General features: G+C 38.2%; 1 long non-coding RNA gene across 2 annotated transcripts; it reads right to left on the reverse strand.

The window, feature by feature from the left end:
- Positions 1-88: 88 nt before the first annotated feature.
- LOC149039811 (uncharacterized) lies at positions 89-18,276 on the reverse strand. Of its 2 annotated transcripts, XR_016179676.1 has the most exons (5): positions 18,029-18,276; positions 14,365-14,432; positions 10,973-11,040; positions 6,897-9,005; positions 89-802 (listed from the first exon to the last, which is right to left on the reverse strand). It is a non-coding gene; the product is annotated as an uncharacterized LOC149039811 (long non-coding RNA). The 2 variants fall into 2 exon arrangements; XR_016179675.1 differs by lacking the exon at positions 6,897-9,005 and having other exon boundaries at positions 218-802; positions 18,029-18,155.
- Between the last annotated feature and the right edge of the window lie 8,938 nt (positions 18,277-27,214).

Here is a 27,214-nt window from a genome sequence, read left to right on the forward strand (position 1 = left end):
GTATTGTAGCCTCCATCTCCACGTCAAAACGAAACGCTACCACACAAGAACTTTGTAAACTTTGAAATCGTAGTGAAATGTTAACAAGTTTTGTTTCCTACTTCTAGATATTTATTCAGAAGAAAAATCTCGTAACGCGTCGATCATGTTCACGACACAAAATAAAAACAACTCCAATAATCATGGGCATTGCTATGTCGCTTAAACACACGGAAAGAACTTTTCATAACATGTTTAATAAACATGGTTAAAACCGACAGGTTTGTTTAGGCGTAACCATTGACAACGCCTTATCGACTCATATTATGGTCGCCCATTGAGATCTAATTTAGATAAACACCATCACCAGCCACAGCAAATGTGCCGCAAAAACGCTTGAGAAAAGTTCAAGTTCTGTGACTCATTGAAAATGTGCTCCGTTCAAGAAATGCAACGCGTTGATCGGGAGCTCTCTTCAGCGCTCGTAGAATCCCCGATTGACCCTGCTTTCTTATTCATGTCTGTGCCATTATTAAATGGTTACAATCCCTTGTTCTATGTGCGACTGAATGGAGAGGCATTTTGGGAATGGAGGAGCCTTCGCAATCCCAGTCAATTATTTGAGCTCCACATGACAACTTGTCCAGAATCGCCGGGTATAAATTGTCGTCCTCTTCTCGCACTCGTTTTGGCACCGCCGTGTACAGCACGTAACACTTAGATTACCAGCCATCAACGTCAACCATTAAGATCACAGTACCGGTGTTCTATTGCTCTGCATCCAAACGAAAATGCTCATGGTCCAGGAGAGGTTATAAAAGGGCTGAAAAAGAACGAAGAATTACTGATGCAAGAAAATCAAAGACTGAAAATTGAACTAGAGGGTAAGAACTACATTTGAGAAATACCGGGGTATGATCAGTATCAAATTTCTTCGCGCAGTATAAGAACACGTAGAGGTAATAAAGAAAGTTACACCAAAGATAAATTGTCTTCAATCATGGACAGTCACCCCACTAGTACTACTGGGATGGGAGAATTTGCATGTTGACAATGGAGTATAATTTTACAATTTTTTCCAGTTAGATAAAGCATCACAGCTCTAAGGTGCTGTGGCCCAGCTAAGAAGTGTCCGTCAGATTGGTAATATTGGAAAGAACATAGACGAAGTGGGGAGTGACTTCGCCACCACCTGTTGTATTTGCGTGGGCGATCAAACCCCAACCATCGTCTGTTTAGCACAGATTTTTGCCCTTTTAGAGATGTCGCAATCCCTTTGTCATACGGAGAAAAACATTCGCGTCACAGGAGACACCGAGTCATCGACGGAAAATACTACTTTAGTGAAGGAAGTCAGACTCAGAAAGTTTCACTGCATAAAAAAGCTACACTTGCAAGATTAACTCCTGCTTCGAAAACATTTTACTACTTGAAAGGGATTTGTCCCAGGGAAAATTCCTGAGTACAACAATGGAAAAACTGCAAAACCAGCAGCGTTCATGGGAGAAGCGAGCGACCACCGAAAAAACAAACGTTCCCCATTGCCACTAAATATCTTTCTTATGTTTTTCTGGGGTCTTCAATCAGCCTCCATTTGTTGTTATACCTACAATACGCTCTGATAAACCTAGATTTGGAAACATGGAGATCGTACCCTTTTAACTTATGACAGTTCATGTCATATCCGTATAAATAAACCTCAAAATTAAGGGCTTTTTTTGGTCAATAATTCTCTTCTAGTCTTAATTAACAGACATTGATGGTTGGACTACCCAAAGAGCAGTACATCGAAGCTGACTTTCTTATTCATATTATAAATTCTAGATCTCGCTTTAACATAAACAGTCGCCCACTCATTATTAGAATTGTTCCATTATAAATAGTTTCAATTTCCGGATGAAGTCATCAAAAATTACTTAAAAAAATTATTGGGCAACCTGTCATATTTAAAAAGTCACAGACTTTCACCTACAATTTAATCTCCTTGTTTGGTGTTCTGAGGCAGATCGATAGCACTAAATATCAATCGCAGTTTCTCGTAACAATCGATGGTGTTGACCCTTCATCACTTGTGTTGTTCTTAAAATACAGCAATTGTAACAATGTCGATCGCCAGTGTTGCCACCTATCGTCAGTGATAAGTATAAATCGCTACCATACAACGTCAATTGTTAGGGCTATTATCGATTTTTTTAAAGTGATTCTACCCCTCCATAGGGATTACGGAAGCCGATAAGGGGCAATCCAAAAATGTTTTTAACAATTGCACATGTATTTTGGCGAGGTTTACAAGCGGGCCATTTATACCTTTCGCATCCAAAAACTAACTTGATGCTGACCAAAACATTATATAATTGCACCTCAAGCGGCACAAAGCGCACTTCAAAAAAGAAAAAGAAACTAAAAGCAACCCTAAAATTAACTGACACAAACGACCACGCTTCTGCGAAGCCAGTGAATGATCCTTGCTTTATTATTTATCATTCCATTTCCACTTAATACTTAGGAAAGGTTCCTATTTTTCTTTAATCTTTTGCTTTTAAGCTCTACCGTGGCCAACGATGACTTTCCGTACTTAAAACATCACGATGATGTAGAGATATTTCGAGGGTTTTGAACCACTGCTGAACACAGTTACCTTCGGAACCTGAGGTAGTTTCTCATATACCGGGTTCTGAAGTAACTAATAATTAACTGATAGATGTAGCAGAAGGGTAAAGCGAGTGGTTACAGAGGATCATTGAACAGTGGGCACGGTGGACCAGTAGGTACAGAGGACCAGAGGAATAGGGGGAACAGAGGAACAGAGGAACAGAGGAACAGAGGAACAGAGGAACAGAGGAACAGAGGAACAGAGGAACAGAGGGAACAGAGGAACAGAGGGAACAGAGGGAACAGAGGAACAGTAGGAACAGTAGGAACAGAGGAACAGTAGGAACAGAGGACCAGTGGTACAATGGGCACAGAGGACCAGTGGACAATGAGGACCAGAGGGTACAGAGGACTAGAGGAACAGTGGGAACAGAGGACCAGAGAACCAGTGGGTACAGAGGACCAGTGGTAACCACTGACAATTTGAAAACGATCCCATCGTGGTTATTTTACTGGAGAGCTGGGAAATCTTATGGTTCTAGCCGTGGCTAACGTCTTAAAAATGCCAATTGTGATCTTTTCATCTCTGGAAAACTTCCCAACTATTCCTATACTGCCACGTCAACAGTTACATGGTATGCCTTCGTTGTTTATATCATTTAATGCTGCTGGTTGTGGGTACTACGACTACGTCTGTCGAGAAAATTATCTCTCGGAACCAGAAGAAAAGATAGGCGAAGTAAAGAAGAAAGAAAAACGAGCAAATATTGAGTGCGGCGCACCACGTAAACGGCGAAAGTATGATTTCCAAAACTTGAAAAAGCATACCTCGCAAGCCTACCTCCATATGAAAGGAGAACCGTCACGAGAGGGAGCACTGACGAGGGAGGAGTTCTTTGTCGTTTTTTATGCGTTATAGACCAAGTCTATACGATGTTAATGGTTTTTAACTCAGCCTTAACCATTCAATGCTCAGTGTTTTCATTATTTATATAAACGTTTTTCAGGAACAAAAATAGCGCTAAATATCGCTAACTAAGAGCGTAATTCCTTACTTTCTCCTTTGTATTCTTTCTCAAACTGACCGTAAGGCTGCGTTATTCAAAAGACAAATTGAACTATGTTCCTCAAAGAAGTGAACACCATCAAACGTGCTGAGGAATGCCATAAATTTTTTAATGCTTTGTTGAATTTTTGTTGTTGCGCATAAGACAAACAGTCACTTCGAAAATGAATAGATCTTGTTGCTATATTAAGCTGTAACATATTACAAGTTCTCGATAACTTTTTCATGAAACTTGAGAAAAGGTTTTTAAAATAGTTATATTAGCCGCAACTCTTTAATTCAATTTTTATATGGGACTATAATGTACTCAAACATTAATATCAATACTTAAAATTCATTTAACCTGAGAATAGCTCTTACAATTTACTTTGCTCACAAATAAAACTCAAACGACAACATGGCAAATAACTAAATATATCAACCTTCGCAACTTAATGATCGGGGCTTCTTTCCGATCCTTTTTTCCCATGTTCCCCACTGTTCTCCCATTCCTCTACACCCAAACTTCCTCTGGTCCTCTGTACTCACTTTTTCTCTGGTCTTCTGTACCCACTGTTCCTCTGTTCCCTCTGTTCCTCTGTGCCCACTGTTCCTTTGGTCCTCTATACCCACTGTTCCTTTAGTCCTCTGTATCCACTGTTCCTCTGGTCCTCTGTGCCCACTGTCCCTCTGTTCCTCTGTACTAACTGGTCCTCTGTGCCCACAGTTCCTCTGTTCCCACTATTCTTCTATTCCCACTGTTCCTCTCGTCCTCTGTACTCACTGGTCCTCTGATCTTGCTGTTCCTCTGGTCCTCTGTACACACTGGTCCTCTGTACCCACTGCTCCACTGGTTCTCTGTACCCACTGGTCCTCTGTGCCCACTGTTCCTCTGGTCCTCTGTACCCACTGGTCCTCTGGTCCTCTGTGCCCACTATTCCTCTGTTCCCACTATTCCTCTGTTCCCACTATTCCTCTGTTCCCACTATCCCTCTGTTCCCACTATTCCTCTGTTCCCACTATTCCTCTGTTCCCACTATCCCTCTGTTCCCACTATCCCTCTGTTCCCACTATTCCTCTATTCCCACTGTTCCTCTGGTCCTCTGTACCCACTGGTCCTCTGTGCCCACTGTTCTTCTGGTTTCGCTGTTCCTCTGGTCCTCTGTACCCACTGTTCTTCTGGTCCTCTGTACCCACTGGTCCTCTGTACCCACTGCTCCACTGGTTCTCTGTACCCACTGTTCCACTGGCCCAAGTGCCCACTGTTCCTCTGGTCCTCTGTTCCCACTGTTCCACTAGTTCTCTGTACCCACTGTTCCACTGGCCCAAGTGCCCACTGTTCCTCTGGCCCTCTGTTCCCACTGTACCACTGGTCCTCTGTGCCCACTGTTCCTCTGGTCCTCTGTGCCCACTGTTTTTCTGATCCTCCATCAAAACTCAGCCAACCATAAATAGATTTTCAAAGGGCCTCAGCCAGGGACTCACCTGGTTCCAATAGTTGCCTCAATCACATACTACACCACTCATGCAAAAACCGCTTTTACACACAAACCGACCTCAAACTTAATTGAGACCGCACCTAAGGTAAGAAAATTTCGCATCTTAACAATACATCCTTTAGTAGTCCGCGAATCTCGCAGCCTTACGGCCCGTCTGAGAAAGAATGCCAAGAAGAAAGTAAGGAATTATGCTCTTAGTTACCGATATTTAGCGCTATTTTTCTGGAAAACGTTTAGATAAATAATGAAAACACTGAGCATTGAGTGGTTAAGGCTGAGTTAAAAATCATTAACATCGTATAGACTTGCTCTATAACGCATAAGAAACGGAGAGAAATATGTAGATGTTAAATTCATCGTTAACAACTTTCGCCTTGAGCCAAGCCGCCATTATGACTATTAAGTGGTTGACCAGCACTTGAACAGTAAAGGAAATCGAAGCAACAAGTAAGAAACTTAGGTATTAGATCACAATCACACAAACCATGTTTGAGAAATTTTCTTATCTCTACGCTACGAGAATATATTGATTTAAAGCAATGGCGCGGGATTGCCAAGGTAGGTAGGTCAGAGTCCTTCCTAACTAAATGACTACTTCTCTCATCCCTCCCTAGGCCAAATTTTTAATATAAACCCACTTAAAGTAGCTGTCTGTCTTCTGGTTTTCAATTTGTTAAACTTGCAGAAAAGTGAATGCAAATATTGACACTGTTAAGTAGTTCACACACACACATTTATCAAGTAACAAAGAAATTATAATAATGTTTGTACAGCACTGAATTATAATTTCCTTTACACAGATAACTGCTAATACACCAAATATCCACCCAAGGTAAGTGATGAGAATTACTGTCATAATCATGTCAGAATTCAGCACCTTGTGCATAGCATAACATGATTTTAATCATCATACTGTATATACTTGGTAACACCAGCTATCCTTAAAGAAAAAGAGGAATTTAAGAATATTTACATCACTGATTATCCAATACCAGTTATCCTCATGTGGCTCATTATCACTAGTTTACTATACATTCTCAGAAGCACCAATTTTATTGTTTGAAACTGAGGATACTAAGAATTTCTCCATTGCTGATTATCCTAAACCAGTTGTGAATAAGTGATTTTTTCCCAGCCAAATAGGTTTCTCTGCAGGTGACTGGCTGGGTGTACACTTAATTCGAGAGCTTAACCCTTTAACTCCCATAACAAATTTGTTATTCTCCTTACTGTCAATTATACAATTCTTGTAATGTTAGTTCAGAGAATTCAGCATTGGATCAACTAATTACCCCCAAATTGATATTTTCTTTACTCTAATCACTTATCTGATTGATATTTAATAAGTATTGTAAGGAGAAATTCTGTCTTGGTCACTCATGGGAGTGTTATTACCTTGTAATAAATCATTGTTCTTTCATTTTGAGATGTACCTTTACATAATTACTTGAGATGACTATATAATATAAATTACAAATGAACATGACTTAAGGTTAAGAAAAAAAACCCATTGATTTTTTCCTGTTTGTCCTGTTTTTAAGTTTTTTGTCTAATGTATGAGTAGGCTATTGGACTATCATTGACACCAACATATTCAAACACTTCATCACTGTTACACCTGTACATGTGTACACAACCAATAACTGCGGTAACTGGAAGTCTTGTAATCACTGTCAAGTCAATATGTACATACTTGCATAATAAGTTTCAATGAATATTCATACTGTATGCACATCATTTAGGACATTTCACTTGACACAGGCTATAGCAATTACACTTACCTATTTCTTGCTCAACTCATTATAGAGAAGATATGGCATTCATCTTGTCCCAAATTCAGATGCAGGACCTAGGGGTAAGAAAAAAGACTGTAACTAGATTAATCATAACCATTACAAATTCCTCAAATGTGATTGGGGCATCAGCTGCATTATGTATCACTAATCACTCTGTACAGTTGTAATCAGACAGTGTAATCAGACAGTTGGCTGTAATCAGACAGCTGCAATCCAACAGTTGAAGCAGCCAATCATACTTAGTCCACTCAGCGAAATCTAACAATCACAGAATTGATCACAATAACTAGAGCAACAACCATTTACCCTGAAAAAAAAAAAACTTGCAAATTTCCAAATTTTTTGCTTTAGACATTGTCCCTAATGGAGATGTTTGTCCTAAATGTACTTTTTTTTTTCCAGAAATTGTAATGGTTATGATAAATTGCTAACAGGACTTTGTGTTGTCCAATTCCTTCAGTAATCTTACAAGTGATTGACATGTCAGACTCCTGCTTCCTAGTTATCCGAGTTTGTTAATCACTCATAATTATGATCACAGACCAATTGGACTCCACTCTGTTCTATTATCTATTATCACTATTAATAATTAAGCAGTATTATCAAAAAAGGTGGCCAGCTTAAAATTCAGAGTCCTTCTTCACTAAATGACTACTTCTCTCATCCCTCCCTAGGACAAATTTTTAATATAAACCCACTTAAAATAGCTGTCTGTCTTCTGGTTTTCAATTTGTTAAACTTGCAGAAAAGTGAGAGCAAATATTGACACTGTAAAGTAGTTCATACACACATTTACCACATAACTAACAAATAAATTATAATTATTATTTTTGTAAAGCTCTGAATTATAATTTCCTTTACACAGATGACTGATGATACACCAAATATCCACCCAAGGTAAATGATGAGAATTACTGTCATAATCATGTCAGAATTCAGCACCTTGTGCATTGCATGACATTATTTTAATCATCATACTGTATATACTTGGTAACACCAGCTATCCTTAGAGAAAAAGAGGATTTTAAGAATATTTACATCACTGATTATCCAATACCAGTTATCCTCATGTGGCTCATTATCACTAGTTTACTATAAATTCTCAGAAGCACCAATTTTATTGTTTGAAACCGAGGATACTGAGAATGTCTCTATTGCTGATTATTCTCAACCAGTTATGAATAAGTGATTTTTTTTTTACAGCCAAATAGGTTTTTCTGCAGGTGACTGGCTAGGTGTACACTTAATTCTGGTGCTTAACCCTTTAACTCCCATAACAAATTTGTTATTCTCCTTACTATCAACCATGCAATTCTTGTAATGTTAGTTCAGAGAATTCAGTATTGGATCACCTAATTATCCCCAAATTGATATTTTCTTTACTCTAATCACTTATTTGGTTGATATTTTATTAGTATTGTAAGGAGAAATTTTGTCTTGGTCACTCATGGGAGTGTTATTACCTTGTAATAAATCATTGTTCGTTCATTTTGAGATGTACCTTTACATAATTACTTGAGATGACTATATAATGTAAATTGTAAATGAACATGACTTAAGATTAAGAAAAAAACCCCATTGATTTTTTCCTGTTTGTTCTACTAGAATTTTTTATTGTAAGACCTGTGTTAAGCTGGCCATGAATGATGCAGACACCTTTAATAAGCAACATTCTAATCCCAATTTTCACACCCATGTTCATTGAAAATTAACCAGGAGTGGATAGACACTTACATCAAGCAGATACAGACACCAACAATGGAGGGAATTCCTCAACAACTTTAAGTTTTTTGTCTAATGTATGAGTAGGCTATTGGACTATCATTGACACCCACATACTGAAACACTTCATCACTGTTACACCTGTATATGTGTACATGACCAATTACTATGGTAACTGGAAGTCTTGAGTTCATTGTTAAGTCAATATGTACATACTTGCATAATAAGTTTCAATGAATATTCATACTGCATGCACATCATTTAGGACATTACACTCGACACTGGCTATAGCAATTACACTTACCTATTTCTTGCTCAACTCATTATAGAGAAGATATGGCATTCACCTTGTCCCAAATTCAGATGCAGGACCTAGGGGTAAGAAGAGAGACTGTAACCAGATTAATCTTAACCACTACAATTTCCTCAAATGTGATTATTGCATTAGCTGCTCTATATATCATTAATCACTCTGTACAGTTGTAATCAGACAGTTGGCTGTAATCAGACAGCTGTAATCCAACAGTTGAAGCAGCCAATCATACTTAGTCCACTCAGCTAAATGCACCAATCACAGAATTGATCACAATTACTATAGCAACAACCACCTACCCTGAGGAAAAAAAAGGGGAAAAAAAAAAAAAAAACCAGGAAATTTCCAAATTTTTGCTTTAGACATTGTCCCAACTGGAGATGTTTGCCCTAAATGTACTTTTTCCAGAAATTGTAATGGTTATGATTAACTGCTAACAGGACTTTGTGTTGTCCAATTCTGTCAGTAATCTTACAAGTGATTGACATGTCGGACTCCCACTTCACAGTCATCCGAGTTTGTTGATCACTCTTATAATCACAGACCAAATTGGACTCCACTCCATCCTATTATCACTATTAATCATTAAGCAGTATTTTCAAAAAAAGTGGCCAGCTTAAAATTCAGAGTCCTTCCTCACTAAATGACTACTTCCCTCATCCCTCCTTAAGCTAAATTTTTAATATAAACCCACTTAAAGTAGCTGTCTGTCTTCTGGTTTTCAATTTGTTAAACTTGCAGAAAAGTGAGTGCAAATATTGACACTGTTAAGTAGTTCACACACATTTACACATTTACCAAGTAACTTACAAAGAAATCATAATGATTATTTTTGTACAGCTCAGAATTATAATTTCCTTTACACAGATAACTGCTGATACACCAAATATCCACCCAAGGTAAATGATGAGAATTACTGTCAAAATCATGTCAGAATTCAGCACCTTGTGCATTGAATAACATGATTTTAATCATCATATGGTATAACTTGGAAACACCCGCTATCCTTAAAGAAAAAGAGGATTTTAAGAATATTTACATCACTGATTATCCAATACCAGTTATCCCTGTGGCTCATTATCACTAGTTTACTATAAATTCTCAGAAGCACCAATTTTATTGTTTGAAACTGAGGATACTGAGAATGTCTCTATTGCTGATTATTCTCAACCAGTTATGAATAAGTGATTTTTTTTTACAGCCAAATAGGTTTTTCTGCAGGTGACTGGCTAGGTGTACACTTAATTCTGGAGCTTAACCCTTAAACTCCCAGATAAAATTTGTTATTCTCCTTACTGTCAACCATACAATTCTTATAATGTTAGTTCAGAGAATTTAGTATTGGATCAACTAATTATCCCCAAATTTAAATTTTTTTTTTATTCTTGTCACTTATCTGGTTGATATTTAATTAGTATTGTAAGGAGAAATTTTGTTTTGGTCACTTATGGGAGTGTTATTACCTTGTAATAAATCATTGTTCTTTCATTTTGAGATGTACCTTTACATAATTACTTGAGATGACTACATAATGTAAATTGTAAATGAACATGACTCAACATTAAGAAAAAAACCCCATTGATTTTTTCCTGTTTGTCCCACTAGAATTTTTTATTGTATGACCTGTGTTAAGCAGGCCATGAATGATGCAGACTCCTTTAATAATCAACATTATCATCCCAATTTTCGCACCCATGTTCATTGAAAATTAACCAGGAGTGGATAGACACTTACATCAAGCAGATACAGACACCAACAATGGAGGGAATTCCTCAACAACTTTAAGTTTTTTGTCTAATGTAAGAGTAGGCTATTGGACTATCATTGACACCCACATACTGAAACACTTCATCACTGTTACACCTGTACATGTGTACATGACCAATTACTGCGGTAACTGGAAGTCTTGTAATCACTTTCAAGTCAATATGTACATACTTGCATAATAAGTTTCAATAAATATTCATACTGCATGCACATCATTTAGGACATTTCACTTGACACAGGCTATAACAATTACACTTACCTATTTCTTGCTCAACTCATTATAGAGAAGATATGGCATTCACCTTGTCCCAAATTCAGATACAGGACCTAGGGGTAAGAAGAGAGACTGTAACTAGATTAATCTTAACCACTACAATTTCCTCAAATGTGATTATTGCATCAGCTGCTTTATATATCACTAATCACTCTGTACAGTTGTAATTGGACAGTTGGCTGTAATTGGACAGCTGTAATTAGACAGCTGTTATCAGACAGCTGTAATCGGACAGTTGAAGCAGCCAATCATACTTAGTTCACTCAGCTAAATTCACCAATCACAGAATTGATCACAGTAACTATAGCAACAACCGGTTACCCTGAAAAACAAAAAACTGGGAATTGTCACATTGTCCCTATTGGAGATGTTTGTCCTAAATGTACTTTTTGTTTTTGGAAATTGTAATGGTTGCGATTAATTGCTAACAGGACTTTGTGTTGTCCAATTCTGTCAGTAATCATATAAGTGATTGACAAATCGCACTCCCACTTCACAGTCATCCAATTTTGCTAATTACTTGTATGATTACAGACTGAATTGGATTCCACTCTGTCCTATTATCACTATAAATCATTATGCAGTACTTTTAAAAAAAGGGGCCAGCTTAAAATTTAGAGTCCTTCCTCACTAAATGACTACTTCTCTCATCCCTCCCTAGGCCAAATTTTTAATATAAACCCACTTAAAGTAGCTGTCTGTCTTCTGGTTTTCAATTTGTTAAACTTGCAGAAAAGTGAGTGCAAATCTTGACACTGTAAAGTAGTTCAAACACACATTTACCAAGTAACTAACAAACAAATTATGATAATTATTTTTGTACAACTCTGAATTATAATTTCCTTTACACAGATAACTGCTGATACACCAAATATCCACCCAAGGTAAGTGATGAGAATTACTGTCATAATCATGTCAGAATTCAGCACCATGTGCATTACATGATTTTAATCATCATACTGTATATACTTGGAAACACCAGCTATCCTTAAAGAAAAAGAGGATTTTAAGAATGTTTACATCACTGATTATCCAATACCAGTTATCCCTATGTGGCTCATTATCACTAGTTTACTATAAATTCTCAGAAGCACCAATTTTATTGTTTGAAACTGAGGATACTGAGAATTTCTCCATTGCTGATTATCCTGAACCAGTTATGAATAAGTGATTTGTTATTACAGCCAAATAGGTTTTTCTGCTGGTGACTGGCTGGGTGTACACTTAATTCTGAAGCTTAACCCTTTAACTCCCAGATCAAAGTTGTTATTCTCCTTACTGTCAATTATACAATTGATCAGTAGCACAGTTCTGATGTACAAAAGCATAACATTGGGGTAAGATTGAAAAATTGATTTAAGAATCATTTCTTTTTAGAATTAAGTCGGAAAGTGAAGGAAATTGGTTCCTATCTTGAAATTATGTCATTTCGGTCGATTCGGACGCATTTCAAGCAAATTTTCTATTACCCACGATGCAATGCAGCCATGTCCCCATTTTTTTTTTTTTTTTTTTTGGTTGTAAAAAAATGCATTAATACCATGTTTCAAGGAATATGGTTTTTTTCTCACCACATCTGAATCCTAGAACTCTAGAATCCTTAATCTTTGCATTTAATTTCACGGCCTTGTGCTTGTGAACAAACAGCACTTGACTGCATGCTTGAAACATGCGGTATGTACTTAGGAAGTTTCCTGCTCATTTCCTCAACTGATGTAATATTTTACTTCTTAATAAGGAAATCTAAAACAGTCCTTACTGATTAAGTAGACTTTGGGATGATTTGGAAGTAATGGAAGCCGTCAAAATGACAAACGCGCCGCGCTTGTTTCAGCTATAAATTCGATCGCATATATTCCGTGAGGATCAAAATTGTAGACCTAATGTTTCGGATGAACTTAAATGCTAATATTTTCGTCGGCTTTTAACGGATTCGATCGAGTTTGGTACCAAAATTTAGCTTGTCATTTGAGCATTTTGTTTATGTCAAAGTTGACATGCTCCAGTGCACTTGTCACAAACAATGCGATTAGGAAATTCATTGACTGGTTCTATCGCGCGGCAGATCACAGCGCTCGCCAACTGTTTCGGACGCAGAAAAAAACTCATATCTCGACAACGTTTCGACAAAAACACCAAAAAACGAAAAGAAATTGCATTGCATTTTGAGGTTAAATTGTTCTGTAACTCAGGAATTATGACTGGCAAAATGAATTTAAAATTATCTGTCTCTCCTAAGCTTTAAAGCGTGACGCGTCAAGTGGTGAACACTTTCGTTGATTTTAAGAAAGATTTAGCTCAAATTTTCAGGATTTTGGTTGCCACTTTGCTCAAAAAGGAACTATTTTCATTATCTGTGTGAAGTCTTACGGTTATAAACGAGGCTTCAGTGGGCAAAAACAGGAAAACAGTGAATAGTGAAGCCGACGCATGTTACGCGTGATGCCATGTTTTTGTCGCTAACTTTACAATTCGGCTCCAATTTAATATTTTCAGAGATCCTTTATTCTACCTCTGTTAATCCAAAACCATCTTTAACACATTTGTAACAATTGTGGAAAGTCTCAAGCAGATCTGATCATTGTGCGCCGAGAAATTCTTAAAAGATTCAAGCAAATCTGTGATTTTTCAATTTGTACGTGACAAGCGTGCCACTGATCAGTTCTTATAATGTTAGTTCAGAGAATTTAGTATTTGATCAACTAATTATCCCCAAATTTAAATTTTTTTTTTATTCTTGTCACTTATCTGGTTGATATTTAATTAGTATTGTAAGGAGAAATTCTGCCTGGTCACTCATGGGAGTGTTATTACCTTGTAATAAATCATTGTTCTTTCATTTTGAGATGTGCCTTTACATAATTACTTGAGATGACTATATAATGTAAATTGTAAATGAACATGACTTAAGGTTAAGAAAAAAACCCCATTGATTTTTTCCTGTTTGTCCCACTAGAATTTTTTATTGTAAGACCTGTGTTAAGCAGGCCATGCATGATGCAGACTCCTTTAATAATCAACATTATTATCCCAATTTTCACACCCATGTTCATTGAAAATTAACTAGGAGTGGATAGACACTTACATCAAGCAGATACAGACACCAACAATGGAGGGAATTCCTCAACAACTTTAAGTTTTTTGTCTAATATATGAGTAGGCTATTGGACTATCATTGACACCCACATACTGAAACACTTCATCACTGTTACACCTGCACATGTGTACATGACCAATTACTGTAGTAACTAGAAGTCTTCTCATCACTGTCAAGTCAATATGTATATACTTGCATAATAAGTTTCAATAAATATTCATAATGTATGCACATCATTTAGGACATTTCACTTGACACTGGCTATAGCAATTACACTTACCTATTTCTTGCTCAACTCATTATAGAGAAGATGTGGCATTCACCTTGTCCCAAATTCAGATACAGGACCTAGGGGTAAGAAGAGAGACTGTAACTAGATTAATCATAACCATTACAATTTCCTCAAATGTGATTGAGGCATCAGCTGCTTTAAATATCACTAATCACTCTGTACAGTTGTAATCAGACTGTTGCTTATAATCAGACAGCTGTAATCCAACAGTTGAAGCAGCCAATCATACTTAGTCCACTCAGCGAAATCTACCAATCACAGAATTGATCACAATAACTAGAGCAACAACCACTTACCCTGAAAAAAAGGTGGCCAGCTTAAAATTCAGAGTCCTTCCTCACTAAATGACTACTTCTCTCATCCCTCCCTAAGCTAAATTTTTAATATAAACCCACTTAAAGTAGCTGTCTGTATTCTGGCTTTCAATCTGTCAAACTTGCAGAAAAGTGAGTGCAAATATTGACACTGTTAAGTAGTTCACACACACATTTATCAAGTAACTAACAAAGAAATTATAATAATTATTTTTGTACAGCTCTGAATTATAATTTCCTTTACACAGATAACTGCTGATACACCAAATATCCACCCAAGGTAAATGATGAGAATTACTGTCATAATAATGTCAGAATTCAGCACCTTGTGCATAGCATGACATTATTTTAATCATCATACTGTATATACTTTGAAACACCAGCTATCCTTAAAGAAAAAGAAGATTTTAAGAATATTAACATCACTGATTATCCAATACCAGTTATCCCTGTGGCTCATTATCACTAGTTTACTATAAATCCTCAGAAGCACCAATGTTATTGTTTGAAACTGAGGATACTGAGAATTTCTCCATTGCTGATTATCCTGAACCAGTTATGAATAAGTAATTTTTTTTACAGCCAAATAGGTTTTCCTGTAGGAAACGTACAGGCCACCCATGGTAATAACACATGCCTACAATGACTGGCAAGTTAATCTATTTGACAGAATGGTAAGTACCACATACCATTGGTTAACCCACAACATATTTTTATTTTGAGTATGTTTAATCATAAATACACAAAGGACAAAACTGACATGTAAACTAAATTTAGTGAATACTGTAGAGAATTTTGAATGTGCCAGGATCATATTTTCTCCTCTAAAAATAGACGTTATACAACTTTTCCATGAATTATTCGCATTTAACTGAAGTTTGATAGTAGAGTTTCCTTTAAACTTTCTTCTCCAAACTTTTCCTATAAAATTTAGGCATATAAATTGAAATGGAAAAGATGAAATTGTAAAAATAACCACATCCATGCAAATGTGTCTTTGCAAAATATAGCCCTTATACAAATTCCTGTTATTTTACATCTGTTGACATATAGTATTGGTGCCCACATTGTAAATAGCAAAAATCACTTAAAGCAATGAATTTGTTAAGATCAAATGAACAGCAAACTCACTTTAATGACTGAATAAGGAAATTTTCTATTCATTGTCAAAAAAATTACAGAATTGCATTGGTTATGCTTCACAACTGTAACTCCAGCCAAGACTTAGCTTCTACATTTATTCTATTTAGTGCCCTGATTACTTGTTACAAGTAAATTTGTGGACCTTGAGAAGGGGCACTTATTCGAGGAGAGCCCTTATTAGAGGCTTGGCTGTAATTACATTTTTCTTGCCAATCAGAAAGTAGTAAGTTCATTTTGAAACAATACTTCTCCTGTGCACTTCAGTTTTTCGTGGGGCTTGAGGTGCTTATTCAAGGCTGGGTGCCTATTAACTTTTCCTACCTACAGGGTGTGCACCTAATCAAGGTGGACACCTATTGGAGGTTGCCAGCTTAATATAATAATTTACCTGCATTTTCCCTTGCTTCAGGTTGGTTTTTTTTTCCTCAGAGTTCATAATGGCTCACCTTAATTCACATTTTAAACTTAACAACTTACATGACTAAAGGCTATTTTGAGGCAACAAGGTAGAGTACCTGTCAAGGCACATGTAAGGCTATCAAATACTACTTTGTAACCAAAACTAGTTTTTTCTTTTACTTAAAACAGGGAGGTGAAGAAATATGAAAGATCCTGCCTCATCAAAGACTGTTCTGCTATACATTTTGTGTAATATTAAAAAGAATAACTTGTAAGATACTCAGGTTGACTAGTAGAGTATAAAGGAAAAAAATTCACAAACTTAAAGGTATATACAAGTAGACACATAGAAGATTGGAATCAATTTTCAACATCATATAAAAATGTCACATGTATCTGTCATTCCCACAAAAATCTATTAAGTTTTTGTATCAGTATCATCAACACTTGAAAAACACTTGATAAGTAACAAGTCTCAAGGGTATTGAAAAACTTGATCTATAATTTGTGGGAAAATCATGCAAATTTAAATGACATTGAGTTAAGAATGTTCCTTAATTCTTTCCTTTCTAGGTCATAATTTGCATCCTCAAGTAATGGGCTTCTTGCACGCTTTAGCTTTATCTTTTTTCCCTTGAAATAATTTTTTTTAATTTCCCCAATTCAAAGGGGATATCTTGTACACTGAAATTATGAAAATAAAGAAAAAAAGATACATGTCTCATTTAGGAGCTACAGACTATCGTACATCTTTACCTGATCCATGGATTGAAAACTATACCTCGGAATACATGTGCACCCACTCCCTTAATTACGTGATTTTTAATGCACATTTAAGGATGCACAGAGCAAAACTGAGGAATCACCTTCACATAAAAATTCCATGTCTCCATGTATCAGTTCAGTAATAGATCACAGATGATGTCAAATTGTGGTATGAATAAAAGGGGGGAGGGAGAGGGGGAGGGCACAAGAGGTCAGGCCAAGTGTGTCCCTAAAGTTCTTCCAACAGTTTGACCTCTTCTGTGATCTGTTAAATTCAACTTATCATGTAAAACTATTCAGATAATTATCTGTCACAAGAGACTGTGATATACTACTCTACCAACAACAACCCTGATAATTTTAGATAAGCCTTCAGACCTTACAGTGAAGATGCTTCCTTCAAATCTGCTTTAAAAGATGTGTTGATCACCTTGGTTATAAAGACAAATGAATTTTTAAAACGTTTCTCTCGCGATAAGAAGTCACAAATGATTGTGGACCGCAAAGTATAGACTGATGAGTTGGTAATGTTACAAAACATGCGTAGCTTAGATTTAAGCACGTTTTTTTTAAAACTACCAATGCACTTCAGCTAATAGCACACTATACAATTGCTCCTAGTTTTAAAATTCGAATAGTTTTTTGTTCGTGTTTCAAGCTTGATGTAAATCCGTCAAGTTCACCGTCGCGTATCACTGACCGTGTCGAAGTGAAATGTAGCAATGGAAATCATATTTCTCCATAACCAGATAAGTAATTAGTACATATTTGCCCACACCGGCTTAATTCAAACGTGACGACCACTTTCAAAAATGATTGTACCGCTTTTTCGCAGCCCTTCTAAGCTATCACAAGCGTATGAAGATGTATCTGAGATTAATCGAAAGCTTGAACAGTTGGTTTTAAAGAGAGCATGCAATAAACAGATGTGAGTGAAGGAAACAATGATTTTCTCGAAGGTTAAAAATGAAGGAAAAGAAACTGTAGAAAAACCGGAAACAAGTTGAAGACGCAATCTGTCGTTCTCTTACCTCTTATACCGAGTAAAATAATCTACACTCGCTGTGTATCACCAGTTTCCAGTAAACGCACCCTTCGAGGCACATGCTCCGATTTGGTACATGCGCATTGAGACCCGCAGACTGGGAACCAGCGCAGCCTACCAGGTCTCGAGACCAGGTCGCATGATCTGGCCAAACAAGACCGGATCATGCCACCTTCAGACTAGTAAAAAAAAATTGTCCGATTATGGCCAGTCAACGAATGATAGACTACTTCTGGTGAACAAAAGATTAGAAAGGTTTGCATGCGCATTCATGTCACTGCTGTCATGCCTCTCAGATCTGACTCAGACGAAAACAGAGCGCCTTGTGATTTATAAATGAAGACATGCAACGAATACATAAAAATAAAATTAATTAAAGCTAAATGCCACCTGCTCAAGGCCAAAAGAATTAATTACCTCTCAACTGGAAGTCTTGTTCGAAAAAGCAGTCCCATAGGATGTTCCTTATAGCGGAAATGGAAAACGTCGAATGAGGAATGGGGAATGGAGAATGGTGAATGGTGAATGGTGAATTGAGAATGGAGAATGGAGAATGGAGAATGGAGAATGGAGAATGGAGAATGGAGAATGGAGAATGGAGAATGGAGAATGGAGAATGGAGAATGGAGAATGGAGAATGGGGAATGGAGAATGGAGAATGGAGAAGGGAGGATGGAGAATGGAGAATGGAGGATGGAGAATGGAGAATAGAGAACGGCGAATGGTGAATGGAGAATGGCGAATGGGGAATGGAGAATGGAGAATGGTGAATGGGGAATGGAGAATGGAGAAGGGAGAATGGAGAATGGAGAATGGAGAATGGGGAATGGAGAATGGAGAAGGGAGAATGGAGAATGGAGAATGGTGAATGGTGAATGGGGAATGGAGAAAGGAGAATGGAGAATGGAGAATGGTGAATGGGGAATGGAGAATGGAGAATGGTGAATGGGGAATGGAGAATGGAGAAGGGAGAATGGAGAATGGTGAATGGGGAATGGAGAATGGAGAATGGAGAATGGGGAATGGAGAATGGAGAGTGGAGAATGATGAATAAACAATGGAGAATGGTGAATGGAGAATGAAGAATGGAGAATGGAGAATGGAGAATGGTGAATGGAGAATGAGAAATGAGGAATGGGGAATAAGGAATGAGAAATGAGGAATAAGGAATGGGAATGGTGAATGGGGAATGGAGAATGGAGAATGGAGAATGGTGAATGGAGAATGGAGAATGAGAAATGAGGAATGGGGAATAAGGAATGAGAAATGAGGAATAAGGAATGGAGAATGAGGAATGGAGAATGGAGAGTGGAGAACGGAGAATGGAGAATGGTGAATGGAGAATGAAGAATGGAGAATGGTGAATGGAGAATGGAGAATGAGAAATGAGGAATGGGGAATAAGGAATGAGAAATGAGGAATAAGGAATGGAGAATGGAGAATGAGGAATGGGGAATGGAGAATGGAGAATGGAGAATGGGGAATGGAGAATGGAGAGTGGAGAGTGGAGAATGGAGAATGGAGAATGGTGAATGGAGAATGAAGAATGGAGAATGGTGAATGGAGAATGGAGAATGAGAAATGAGGAATGGGGAATAAGGAATGAGAAATGAGGAATAAGGAATGGAGAATGGAGAATGAGGAATGGGGAATGGGGAATGGAGAATGGAGAATGGAGAATGAGAAATGAGGAATGGGGAATAAGGAATGAGAAATGAGGAATAAGGAATGGAGAATGAGGAATGGGGAATGGAGAATGGAGAATGAGGAATGGGGAATAAGAAATGAGGAATAAGGAATGGGGAATGGAGAATGGAGAATGAAGAATGGAGAATGGAGAATGGAGAACGGAGAATGGAGAATGGAGAAGAGAGAATGGAGAATGGAGATGGGAGAAGGGAGAATGGAGAATGGAGAATGGAGAAGGAAGAATGGAGAATGGAGAAGGAAGAATGGAGAATGGAGAAGGGAGAATGGAGAAGGAAGAATGGAGAATGGAGAATGGAGAATGGGGAATGGAGAATGGGGAATGGCGAATGGAGAAGGGAGAATGGAGAATGGGGAATAAGGAATGAGAAATGAGGAATAAGGAATGGGGAATGGAGAGTGGAGAATGGAGAATGAAGAATGGAGAATGGTGAATGGAGAATGGAGAATGGAGAATGAGAAATGAGGAATGGGGAATAAGGAATGAGAAATGAGGAATAAGGAATGGAGAATGGAGAATGAGGAATGAGGAATGGGGAATGGAGAATGGAGAATGGAGAATGGAGAATGAGAAATGAGGAATGGGGAATAAGGAATGAGGAATAAGGAATGGAGAATGGAGAATGAGGAATGGGGAATGGAGAATGGAGAATGGAGAATGGTGAATAGAGAATGGAGAATGAGAAATGAGGAATGGGGAATAAGGAATGAGAAATGAGGAATAAGGAATGGAGAATGGAGAATGAGGAATGAGGAATGGGGAATGGAGAATGGAGAATGGAGAATGAGAAATGAGGAATGGGGAATAAGAAATGAGGAATAAGGAATGGGGAATGGGGAATGGAGAATGGAGAATGGAGAATGGAGAACGGAGAATGGAGAATGGGGAATGGAGAATGGAGAATGGAGAAGGGAGAATGGAGAATGGAGAAGGGAGAAGGGAGAAGGGAGAATGGAGAATGGAGAATGGAGAATGGGGAATGGAGAAGGGAGAATGGAGAATGGAGAAGGAAGAATGGAGAATGGAGAAGGGAGAATGGAGAATGGAGAAGGAAGAATGGAGAATGGAGAATGGGGAATGGAGAATGGGGAATGGGGAATGGAGAAGGGAGAATGGGGAATAAGGAATGAGAAATGAGGAATAAGGAATGGGGAATGGAGAGTGGAGAATGGAGAATGAAGAATGGAGAATGGTGAATGGAGAATGGAGAATGGAGAATGAGAAATGAGGAATGGGGAATAAGGAATGAGAAATGAGGAATAAGGAATGGAGAATGGAGAATGAGGAATGAGGAATGGAGAATGGAGAATGAGAAATGAGGAATGGGGAATAAGGAATGAGAAATGAGGAATAAGGAATGGAGAATGGAGAATGAGGAATGGGGAATGGAGAATGGAGAATGGAGAATGGAGAATGAGAAATGAGGAATGGGGAATAAGGAATGAGAAATGAGGAATAAGGAATGGAGAATGGAGAATGAGGAATGAGGAATGGGGAATGGAGAATGGAGAATGGAGAATGGAGAATGAGAAATGAGGAATGGGGAATAAGAAATGAGGAATAAGGAATGGGGAATGGGGAATGGAGAATGGAGAATGGAGAATGGAGAACGGAGAATGGAGAATGGGGAATGGAGAATGGAGAATGGAGAAGGGAGAATGGAGAAGGGAGAAGGGAGAAGGGAGAAGGGAGAATGGAGAATGGAGAATGGGGAACGGAGAAGGGAGAAGGGAGAAGGGAGAAGGGAGAAGGGAGAATGGAGAATGGAGAATGGAGAAGGGAGAATGGAGAATGGAGAATGGGGAATGGAGAAGGGAGAAGGGAGAAGGGAGAATGGAGAAGGGAGAAGGGAGAAGGGAGAATGGAGAATGGAGAATGGAGAAGGGAGAATGGAGAATGGAGAATGGAGAATGGGGAATGGAGAATGGAGAATGGAGAATGGAGAATGGAGAATGGAGAATGGGGAATGGAGAATGGAGAATGGAGAAGGGAGAATGGAGAATGGAGAATGGAGAATGGAGAACAGAGAATGGAGAAGGGAGAAGGGAGAATGGAGAATGGAGAATGGAGAAGGGAGAATGGAGAATGGAGAATGGGGAATGGAGAATGGAGAATGGAGAAGGGAGAATGGAGAATGGAGAATGGGGAATGGAGAATGGAGAATGGAGAATGGAGAAGGGAGAATGGAGAATGGAGAATGGAGAATGGGGAATGGAGAATGGAGAAGGGAGAATGGAGAAGGGAGAAGGGAGAATGGAGAATAGAGAATGGAGAATGGGGAATGGAGAATGGAGAATGGAGAAGGGAGAATGGAGAATGGAGAATGGAGAATAGAGAATGGAGAATGGGGAATGGAGAAGGGAGAAGGGAGAAGGGAGAATGGAGAAGGGAGAAAGGAGAATGGAGAATGGAGAATGGGGAATGGAGAATGGGGAATGGAGAAGGGAGAATGGAGAAGGGAGAAGGGAGAATGGAGAATGGGAAATGGAGAAGGGAGAATGGAGAATGGAGAATGGAGAATGTGGAATGTGGAATGGGGAATGGGGAGTGGGAAATGAGAAATGTGAAATGGGAAATGGAGAATGGAGAATGAGGAATGGAGAACGGTGAATGGAGAATGGAGAATGGAGAATGGGGAATGGAGAATGGGGAATGGGGAATGCAGAATGGGGAATGGAGAATGGAGAATAGAGAATGAAGAATGGGGAATGGAGAAAGGAGAATGGGGAATGGGGAATGGGGAATGGGAAATGGAAAACGAGAATGGGAATGGGGAATGGGGAAGAGGAATATGACGAATGGAAAATCAAGAATGGGGAATGGAAAGTAGGGAATGGGAAATGGAAAAATAAAATGGAAAATTGAAAATGGGTATTTTTAATATTTTTTCGTTTAAGATCTACTGTTTATAATGAGGAACAGATATTTTTCATCGATATCCACGTTCTCTTTCAAAAACGTTCAGTGGCAAAATATCCTCGGATATCCCCCATTTTTAGCTAAGGAATATTTGTTAACGTGACACGTTTAGACCAGCTTCGAGCGAGCAAAAATATTTCCTCATTTCCCGTCCTCTTTTTCCATTCCCTATTCCCCATTCCTCATTCTCCTTTCCCCTTTTCTCATTCTTCATTTCTTCATTTCTCACTTCCCATTTCCATTTCCCATTCCCGCGGCTAAGTAACATCCCTGGAAAAGCCCATTGTTTGAATGTCTAGGTTCTATGCTCATTCAAATGAGCTGTCCTTGAAAACTTAACGTTTATTTCTCTCATCGTTTATGAATTGGGATCTTAATCAGTTAATAACATGCATACCGGAAAATTCCTTAGACGCAATTTTATCATACGTATCGCGCGTGCCTCTTACATGTAGAGGATATGAAATAATGACGATGGCACGATTTAGAAACTTGTCAAAAGTAGAAGTTCGAAGGCAAGCCAATCTTTGTTCCCGTTAATGAAGAAATACGGCAAGGACCGGAACAGAGACGCGGAAACCGAATTCATCAAAAGTTTGTTATCAAAAACTACAGTTGTGAATATCTTCAAGCATACGCATCAGGTTGGTAAACGATGTGGGTTTCGCGCCAAAACGGACAGCGAAAAAAATTAGACGGTCAAAGAATGCATGCGTGTACAGATATAGCACAATTTTTATAGCACTGAAAAGAACTAGAGGTTGTATAATGACGCTAGGAGGTAGTGTTGCAGAATATTTGTCTCACAGGCAGAACTGAAAACCTTCCGCATCTCACATGTTTATGAGTCCCACAAGAGAAAGATGATTCCAGAATAAATTCTCTAATTCACATTCAACCAATACTTAAATGGTAACAAATCATAATATGAACAACATAACGATGGTAACAATAATGATAATTTAAAGGGGCAGGCTCGAAAGCTTCATGATTCCCCTATCCTCTGGGCTCCAACAATGATCACCTATGCTTCTTTTAATTTTCTTATTTCATTGCAATTCCCTTTTTGGGGACATTCCGCGTGTTAGGGTATTCCGTCATTTTGCGTCTTAAGATATTCCGCTGATCCATCATTCCACCCTTCTACCGTTCTACCATTTAATCATTCTGTTGAATAACTGAAGGTACGCAGCTTACTCGCTTCGAAATTTAGTGGCCCTTTTCGGCCTAAGTTGCTGATTTAAACAGTAAAATGCTCTCCTCTTAAAGAAAAAAGAAATTCCTCAAAGCTTCCATGATGCGCAGATCACATCTATTGAGATATTTTTCTATGGAAAATTTGAGATATTTGACGTCTTTTGTAGTGTCAGGGAAAGACCTAAAAACATCATATCTTTGGATCTACATAATTGTTGATTTAAACAGTAAAATCCTCTTTCTTCGAAGAAAAAAATTTCCCTCGAAGTTTAATGATGCGCCAATCACACCTATTAAGACATTTCTGCAAGAAAACTTTTGTTTTCCTTAATCGCGCGTAATCATGAATTGATTGTGAGGTGTCTATCGTTTTCTGCTCTTTCCGTAGTTTCACGGCAAGAACTGAAAAAAATAATGTGCTAGTGTCTATATGCCAGAAATCACAAATCACTTTTTCTTTATTTACAGAAGCGTAAAAATGACCGGTGAGAATTCAGCACGGGTGCTTAAATTGCGCATAGAGAGTGTATCAGCGTACACGAAAAAGGTTAGACTTGTCGAAACTCGAACAAAATTTAACTTGCGGGTGCGTATTTGTTTATTGAATTGGCTTAAGGAAATTTTGAAATTTCAGTTAGTTCATACAGTAATCTTAGACATGTCAGCATTCGAAGGCCTGTTCAGAATGTCTATTATGATAAAGAGAGACCCAGTTTAAGAAGACACAAAAAATCGACAATTTTGTGATTTTAGAGCATGTGGGAAAAAAATTTGGAATGATTATTTTACGTTGTAAGTTACAAGAAAACTTCTCTTGGTTTCGGCAAGTATAGGCATGTTCATGAGTGGAACTTTCCCCGTGTAATTTGATTGGATGTAATTGCATGACATCTACAATTAAAAGAATGACGTAAAATTGGAAGTCAGATATCATGATGGTGGACTGTTTGAAATTGCCAAAAATTTCTGAAAGGGTCGAAAAAGGGTTCATACTAATCGATGCAGCTAAATCGTGCGGGATCAATATCAGTATCTGGGCAACTGCCCACCCACCCCTCCCCTAACCAGATACTAATATTGATCCATCGTGCGTGTGATGTGTGAAAGTCCAGTTCTTGCTCACAGGGACAAAAGGCAGAAATAAAGCAATAGCGTTTAGAAAATAAGGCTCTATTCATATCAGTGGTATGATTTTCCATCATTTAACGCTCGAAAGCATGACCCACCCCAGGATCTTAACGAACAAGTAAAGCAAATGTATAATTAATTCATTTAAGTGATCCTATCTTGACAAGTGGACGGGGTTTCTTTTATTCCTACGAAACCTAGTTTCAGCATACTCGCGGAAACCGCCTAGCAAAGTTCGGCAAACGGTAAATTTGGCACCGGATCGGAAGTACCTACGAGACTGGATATTGAGGTATCTAAGAGGAACGGAAGACTGAAATAACCGTCATGTAACTCTCGGCGTATTTGTGGAAAGCGGCAAAGTTCGGCGAACGGTAAATTTGTATCTGCGTAAATGGATATTGAAGTATCTGAGAGGAACTGAATACTGAAACCACCAGCTTCGGCTTTCAGTTTCATTGCGTACAGAAAACCCCCTGATAAGGCAATGAAGAAAGAGAAATGTCCGTAGAAATCGTTTGATCGTATGAACGCCTTGCCCCAAAGGTCAAGCAGAGAGTGCGATTATTTCTTTAACTGACTTTTAAAATAGCATAATATATAGCACCCACTGGCTCTTAGAATACGATCGCGTGACTTCGACAAAACAACACACTTATTAAAACACTCTGGGAATGTAAATATAGTCTATGCTACGAGCATTCTTTCATCCTTCGGTCATATAAATAGTTGTGGTTTCTCATTCTCTCATTCAGGGTAAGAATATCACTAAGACAAAAGTAATGTTCTAACCTACAGATTCGGGCGAAGTAAGGCATGAACGCCGACATCCACAAAGTCACAGGGCGCTGATTTCAAGAAATTACGTAGATCAATTGAGACTCTGTACTAACGATCTCTTTGATATCACACTAAGACGGAAAAATTAACTTTCTAGTTGGTGTATGATGTGCACATATTATGATATACTAAACCGATGAATGTCAGTTGTAGAACATTTAAGCCGCATTCCATAACACACCAAATCAGCCAAAAGCTGTTAATTTGATTTAACACTCCACTACACAGTGCTCACGCTCTATATATCAGGTTATGAAAGTTCCTCTTATGTATAAAAGGAAAGCTGAACAACAATGTTTGAGCAACCGTTCAGAACAAAAGAAGGCAAAACACGGTTCAAGGTCATATCGTACAAAAAACTTAGAAATTCAGTAATACACGAGGAGATGTTTATTCATGCTCAACTATAGTCATGGAAGGCTATGAAAAGACAGTCAGTATAGATCGGTACGAAATTATTTGCTTCATCATGAGGAGCTATATTTCTGTCATCAGTGTAGAGGATTACATCAACTTTGGCGGTCGGTAGGTGTCTGTGCGGTTACTTAAACCTGTTGATTATAAGTTAAAAGGTTCACCTAATTATTAATACTGCATCTGTGCTCGAATTTCAATTACGAAAACACAAGAAATCTGGCATTAAAATCACTTGGCGCGATCTTATCATGGAGGCTGAAGTCTTCGATCGATCGACTGAGCTTTCTATAGTTACGGGATCCAATCTCGACCCCAAAAAGTCCTGGTATGTGCTAACGAGAAGTTAATGTGAAATCAGGCCGAAAGCTTTTGCAAAGAACGAATTGTTTCGTCGATTCCGCAATGACTACAATACGTTCTGTCCCGCCAGCAGGTCTCAAGCGCGCCAACAAAGGCTGTTCGTTCAACGCCAGGTAACCAAATAACATGCATGTTATATCTTCAATTGGTCTCTGTGCCGGATTAATTAGACAGGGAGAAATCCAGCAGATGGATTCGCAAGGTCTCAAAATATAATCTTGTTGTTGATGCGGTAAATCAAATCGCCCTCGACCGTACACTTTAAACAAGTGTGAATTCAATTTTTCGTGCCCTCTTGGGTGGTGTATACCTAAGGATTACCTTTAATCTCTTGCATACCCTCTTGGATAGTGTTTACCTGAGGGTTATTTAAATATCTTGCATACCCTCTTGGGTAGTGTATACCTAAGGATTAATTTTTAATATCTTCTATACCCTCTTGGGTAGTGTACACCTGAGGGTTATTTTAATCTCTTGCATACCCTCTTAGGTAGTGTATACCTGAGGGTTATTTTTAATCTCTTCTATACCCTCTTGGGTAGCGTATACCTGAGGGTTAGTTTTAATCTCTTCTATACCCTCTTGGGTAGTGTATACCTGAGG

This window comes from Pocillopora damicornis, chromosome 9 (assembly GCF_964200805.1).
Source record: "Pocillopora damicornis chromosome 9, jaPocDami1.2, whole genome shotgun sequence".
Classification (NCBI taxonomy): Eukaryota; Metazoa; Cnidaria; class Anthozoa; order Scleractinia; family Pocilloporidae; genus Pocillopora; species Pocillopora damicornis.